Raw genomic sequence first — 6898 nt, 5'->3', positions numbered from 1 at the left:
CCAATTGCTGGTGTCCCTGATTGGCAGTGAGCATGGGTTTATGCACCTCACTGAGTTTAAACGATGCCACTGAACAGCTGTGACGTGCAATAAATCACTTCATAAAAATCCCTGGTGTTTCCTCCAGGGTAAAACTGAGATCTGTCCCACTGGCACATTTTGAAAAGCACTAGAAAAAATGTTTTTATCTGAATGGCAGATAATAGATGAATTCATGCTTAACTTGCATTATTCCATTTTAGAAAAATTAGTTTAAAAAAAACCTATCATAGCAGCACAGTAATGATAATTGCAGCTTAATTACCCATAACTGATTCTTTATGCCCTGAAATAATTTATTCTCCTTTTATATACTTGTCTCTGATATCCATTAGAGTCATTACTACCGTGAGTCTATAATTACATACTTTGCATTTTAACATTCTACGCCAGTCTGTGCTCTCTTCTTATCTTTCAGCTAATTTCATTACCGAAACATCGAGAAAAATCTCCATATGTATTTTCCAGAAGGTCTTGTGATTTGATTGGGGTAGGTTGAGCACCTAATGAAGCCCAGAGAGACAGTTCTTAGGACAGAGCTTCTCTACGTGCCCACCAGTCTGGCTCTGCCAGCTGCTCTGCGTAGGCTGCACCATGGTAAGATCCTTTGGTAGGAGGTGGCACTGATAGGACAAAGGGTAACAAGACCAAGTTGAAGGAGAAGAAATTTAGGTTAGATATTAGGAAAATGCTTTTTCCTGTTCTGGTGGTGAGACACTGTCCCAGGCTGCCCAGGGAGGCTGTGGCTGCCCCAACCCTGGCAGTGTTCACAGCCAGGTTGGATGAGCCTTGAGCAACCTGCTCTGGTGGGAGGTGTCCTTGCCCAGGGCAGGGGTTGGGACTAGATGATCTGTAAGGTCCATTCCAACCCCTAAAACTCTATGATTTTATGATATGATAAGTCTGCCTTCAGGTTTGGAAGTACATTTAGGCATTAGGTGGGGGTTAGAACACAATTAAGTGCTGGGGAGAAGGAGATTAGATTGTGTCTGTGTTAGGTTTGAAGTTAAACAGCTGCTTAAGCCTCCAGTGGGGATGAGAAAGGCTCTTCTAGGAGGATCCAGGTCCAGTTTCTGCCATGTGGCACTACCAGTAGGAGACACAGGGTTGCTAAAAGCCTTGTTGCAAGTAAGCATGGTCTATGCCAGCTACATGCAAACGTATCCTTACCAATAGTAGAAAATTTGGTAAAATCATTGCTATAAAACAGAAGAGGAAAATGTGCATTCCCTCTACACTTTTGCTCTCACCAGTCTCACCTTGGTAATGGCTTCGTGTCTGAATTGCCAAAGGTCAGTCAGCATCAGAACCTGGCCCAGAAATGTGACTGTGTGGGTCACACTCTGTCGCCGTCATCGAACACCAAGGAGGCACTGGTAGATGCTTTAATGGTCAAGGTGAATGATCCCAAACTAAAACCTGTTTTCTTACTATCTCTCTGACTCACTAGGGGCTCCTAAACATATCGTTCACTCTCTTCTTTTAGCTTTCCTGTTTGTAAGACTAGAGTCTTTCCAACTATGTTGATAGGACTCTACCAAAAATTGTCTGTACCCTCCCCATGACAAGAGCTGATACAAACAATATTTTACAATCTCTTTGCTCCAACAGTGGTTTCAGAGCCAGAAAAGCATTTTTTTCCATGGCTAACATGGCCTGGGCAAAATTGGCTTAGGAGATGCAAAAATGAAAGTAAAATGGAAGTGTGGTAATGCCTTTTAATGAACGAATTATGCTGATTGACAAATAGGAGGTTGTGCAATAAAAATCTCATGCAGAGTGCAAGTAAAATCTGAGCTGCATGCAGCAGTTGGAACAAATTAATCTGACTTTTCCATGCTATGTATTTACCCCATAGAACCACAAGAACCTGAGAATGAAACATTAAAGCAAATTTCCTGTTATAATTTAACAAAGGAAAGAACCCTGTCATTTCCTCAGCTGGAAAGGGCATACTTTGATTGAGTCAGGGATTTATTTTCTTCAACAATGAAACACCTTCCTCCTTCCTTCTCTCCCTAGTTTATTATTGTTTAGACCAAGAGTGGGATAAGCCAGAGAGATAAGGAGACTAAGATGATCAGGATTTCTAGCACAGAGTTTTTACCCTTCATTGGAGCATATGCTGCACAGAGTGAAAATTAAGTGGCTGCAACTATTACCTGATGTTGTCCTTCAATTCCTCCAACTAGTAATCTCCACAGCAGTCCAAGTGGCTATAATGGCTGTGCTGGTTTGGACTTGACCCTGCCTTTCCACACCTCCCCAAGCAGCACCAACCCAGCAATGTGCTAAAAAAGACTCTTGAAAAGAAAGAAGCCAAAAGAAGCCAGTTGTTATCAGCCAAAAGAAGCCAGTGTAACCAGTCTTCCCACCTTGAATGGGTTAGAAATGGGCCAACAGTGGGTGCTGGAGCTTGGCAGTGAATTTGCACGTGCTGGAAGAGCTGCAGGCAGCATTTTTACAGCTGCTGGGCACACACCTCTTTGAACTTGCATCCCTTGCATCCACCAAGTCCAGCAGGCAAGGGACACCTCTCATGTGCAGCTGAATCCTGGCCATAAAGCACAGCCCTCTCATGTGGCAGAAGAAGTCTTCCCACAGTTAAGTTCCCAGGATTGTTTGCCTGCTGGACTGCTTGGGATTCCCAAGCAAAGAGCCAGCAGCAAGTACACCAGGCTGGCCACAAAAAGTGCTTATGAAATATTGCCTAAGCAACATGGCACAACTCTGCTGGTATTCCTTCAGTGACGCTGGAAGAAGAGAGAAACAGCTTTGGGCTGGGGTGCTGCAGCTCACAGGTTTGCCACAAGGCAAACCTCCGAGGTGGAAAGACATTCACATCACTATTAGCATATCTGTTGCCTTGGAGCATTTTGACACAGCAGAGTCCTATGCTGAGTCCCCTCTCCATCATCAGCTCTTCTCTTGCATTTTAAAGTCTCTCTCATTTCAGTCTCTTTTCAACAGTCCTGATCCCAGACCACAGTGTGGATACAAGCAGAAGAATTAACAAGCTCTCTGAAACACAGGTAGCAGCCCACAAACCCCTTTTAGATAAGGTCCTATACAATCCCAATGCTCTAGCACATGACTTTCAGCAGAGCAACCCCCTACAAAGGGCTGGCTCTTGTCTCTACTAATTTGCAGATTTTTTTTTTTTGCTCTTCTCTTGCATTTTAAAGTCTCTCTCATTTCAGTCTCTTTTCAACAGTCCTGATCCCAAACCACAGTGTGGATACAAGCAGAAGAATTAACAAGCTCTCTGAAACACAGGTAGCAGCCCACAAACCCCTTTTAGATAAGGTCCTATACAATCCCAATGCTCTAGCACATGACTTTCAGCAGAGCAACCCCGTGCAAAGGGCTGGCTCTTGTCTCTACTAATTTGCAGATTCTTTTTTTCACTTTAACCTCCTGGGTAAGTGTTCTGCACTTTTCTTTAGTAATATTCAACTTACATATTTAAAAGCTTTGTAAGAAAATGGTTTCAAGTCATTTCTTTCTCTGGTTTGACTGCTGCAGTCGTTAAGTTCCATCGCACACGTTCCATTGCTGCACTATTTGTTCTCTCCTGCCCTGTGCACATTCCTCCTCCTCTTACAAAGTACAAATTTGGGTCTCTCACCACTGCTACCTACACAAGTCCCACAGAGGAATGAGATCTGCTACTTGGCTTCCAATGCTCTCATTTTTTTTTATTTCAGTCTTCCTGCAAGTCACTCTAATTGTGTCTTTCTTCAGAGGAGCACGAAGGCTTTCCATGTTCTCCACTGCCTCTGCCAGCACCTGCTGTGAAGCTCACACCTGGGGGTGCTGCTTTCACTTACTGCACACTGGAAGGAGCATCAGCTCACATCTGTTTTCATGACTAGCTCTGGTGCTCACTCAACTACACCTACACGTTTAACTGGGGGAGTCCTCAACGGGCCAAGAATGGCTGAGGAAAACCAACAGCTCTGAGGCAGCAACTGGAGCAGAGCCATGTGCTCTGCAGAGCACATGGCTCTGCTCCAGTTGCTGCCTCAGAGCAGAGCAGGAGCCTGACCTGGTCCTGAGAGTTTTTTCAGCTCAGTCAGTATCTGTGCTGGCAGAAGCGGAAAAGGCTCGAAGATTTCAGATACCTTTGTCCATAGGAAGCAAGGGAAACCCTGAAACATTTTCCAACTGACACCACATCCCAATGCCTTCTGCAGATGAAAGCACAAGGAAAGGCAGGAGCCTGGGACCACAGACTTCCTCCTCCTCCTCCTCCTCTCACAGAGACCAGCCTAGCTGGAAGGAAACGTCTACTGCTTATCTCCACTTCAGAAAACAGACACAGCCCATGGTGGAAAAAACATAACAAAAACCCTGGGGGTGAAAACAGCAGCTTTGCATCAAACCTGCTCAGTCCTCATGGCTCATGACTTGGAAAGCCTGAGGTTTTTTGGAGCTGTGCTTTAATGCCATGTGAGTATCTGGCTCAGGCCTCCTGTTCATTGCCCTCTTGACAACAAGCAATACCAGCTCACAAAAACCACAAACCTGATGGCTCTGTGGTGGGAGAGCACGTTCACAATGCACCCAAACTCTCCTTGTGCAACTCCTTTCCAAAACACCAGGGCCTCACTCATGTTTCTAAGATTTTCACTTGTTCTTTTTGGGCTTTAAGGCAAAAATAAAAAAGAAAAAGAAAAAGAATAGCAACAAAAAAAAAGCCCTCAAAAGCCCACATTAATTGTCAGAGCCTCTCAAATGATGAGATTTGACAATAAGGCTTTTGTTCTTCTAGCAACATGCAACTAGGCAACATGCAGCTTGATTTCTGCAGCCAGGAGATATTCAAAATACTTTCCACATACAATAGGTGTCAATTTGACTTTATTTAAGGAAAAATGGGGAAAAAACAGTAATTTCCATAATACACAGAAGACAAGTTAGATAGCACTGCAAAAAAAAGGCTGAGTGTTTTACTTGTCACCAGTCTGCTTTGCAGCTCTACGATTAGTAATTTTAATGCAGTTTGTCATTTTGTATTATTGTTTAGCATCTTTATAATCAGCAGAGTTTGGGGTTATAAATCACAAAAAGTGTACTACTACTACTACTATGAAAAACTAAAAAACCCACAAAAATCACTTTCAAATAAACCATAAATATGTGATGCACATTAGTGTAACAAAACCATTTTTTGTAAACATTTTTCTCCAACATAACATGTGCATAAGATAAAAAATAAAAACACTGCAGTCATACAAGTTAGGGTTACTTTGACTTAAAGATACAGAAAATTATTACTTATTAAAGCTTAAAACTAAACCTAGGAGCTTTTCTTTTCTTCTTTGCTTACAAAAGCACTGTTTGAAGAGTTCGATGTTGGTGTACGTAGTGGTTTTGTAATACTGTTTTTTACCTCGCCGTGTTGGCACTTCTGTGCAGGCAGAAGTTGCCACGTGGGCAGACCCACTGAAGGAAGGAAGATTTCTACCCTCCTCCCCTGGAGCCTCAAAACTTCAACAGTACGTATCATCCATGATCTGGGCATCCCTACAGCACTGGAGCATCTTCCTCTAGGTGAATAGAATCAGCTTTCAAGGACTAGATTAATTTTGACCACATAGCACTGGAAGATTTAAATCACGCAGACTGACATTCGATCGAATCAGCTTCGGCAAACTACACTACAGGGCAGCTCTGTGATTACACCCATGTCTACCATCACGTTGCGTTTCCGAGTCCCCTTTAGTTCATTATAGTACAAAAGGTCGATCGTTCTTCTGGCTGACCACATCGGGCCTGAAAAGAACACATCCTTCACCTTCAACGCTATCCAAAAGTCATACAATTAAAAAAAAATAGTTCTAGGTATTCCTCCACCAGCAAATGTAAGGCTTTCTTGAGTTGTGATTCTTTTTTTTTGTTTTGGGGGGTAGGGGGGACGGGGATTGCTGTGTGCACACAGCGTTTCAACGCTCGCTTTCCAACCATGTTCCAAGGAGAGTCTTCAGCAGCAACGCTGATTGGGTTTGAAGGATTTACAGCAGTCAAGATTTGACACCCAAAGAAGGGTGTGTTGAGTCTGAGCTTTGCACACTCGGTGCTCTTGGCTCTGATTGTGTGACCGGTCGCTCGAGCCATCGGCTTGACTGAACTGGAGAGTGTGTGTTTGGAAAAGCCCTACCTGTCATGCCATGAAGGAAAGTTAACCGCAGCAGAAGACAAAGCCCATGAAACACTGAGAGCCTGTTCACTGAATGAACAGCTTAAGGCAGCTGTCAACAAAGTACCCCACCAAAGGAATCCAACCAAAAGAGAAAGAAAACCGAAAGGAAAACGGCTGAATCGTGACACTGTGCATTATTACAACACCAACAGATTATTATACACTCAAGATTTCTCAAGTAATGAACATGTAGCCATTAAACAAATTATTACTCTCAAGACATTTATTACAAATGTCAGAACTTATTCATAAAATGAAACTGACTTGGGAAAGAAAAAAAAAAAAAAAGAAAGAAAGAAAAAAAAAAAAAAAAAAGCCAGAGCTGGGATCTTACATCTAAACACAGGTATACGCTGTTTTTATGAATAAGCAGTATTAACTACATTCTTAAAAGAGTTTTAGTGCATTGCATTCTTAAAAAAGAAAAACATCACCGCCCCAAAATGTTTCCTACGACATTTAACAGTTTATAGAACTAGCCTAGTTACTTTTACCTGCCTGTTGCTAAGCCCACGTGTTAGAAGAGTGAAACCTCTGGTTTTAGGCTAAATTCAGACTTCTATTAAGGATGAAACTGGTTTAAGAAATGCTTGCTTCCCCAAATTTTGTAAGCAAATTACATTAATCAGTGTCTCACTGCCATACCACCACCAC

General features: G+C 42.7%; 1 protein-coding gene across 1 annotated transcript in view; it reads right to left on the bottom strand.

Annotated features, from left to right (window-relative positions):
- Positions 1 to 6898, bottom strand: part of IL1R2 (interleukin 1 receptor, type II) — a 42136-nt gene that overhangs the window by 34441 nt on the left and 797 nt on the right. The window lies entirely within an intron of this gene.

Source organism: Acanthisitta chloris, unplaced genomic scaffold (assembly GCF_000695815.1).
Source record: "Acanthisitta chloris isolate BGI_N310 unplaced genomic scaffold, ASM69581v1 scaffold3549, whole genome shotgun sequence".
In the NCBI taxonomy this organism is placed as follows: domain Eukaryota; kingdom Metazoa; phylum Chordata; class Aves; order Passeriformes; family Acanthisittidae; genus Acanthisitta; species Acanthisitta chloris.
Note: the sequence above shows the minus strand (reverse complement) of the source record. Positions and strands in the feature narration are given on the sequence as shown.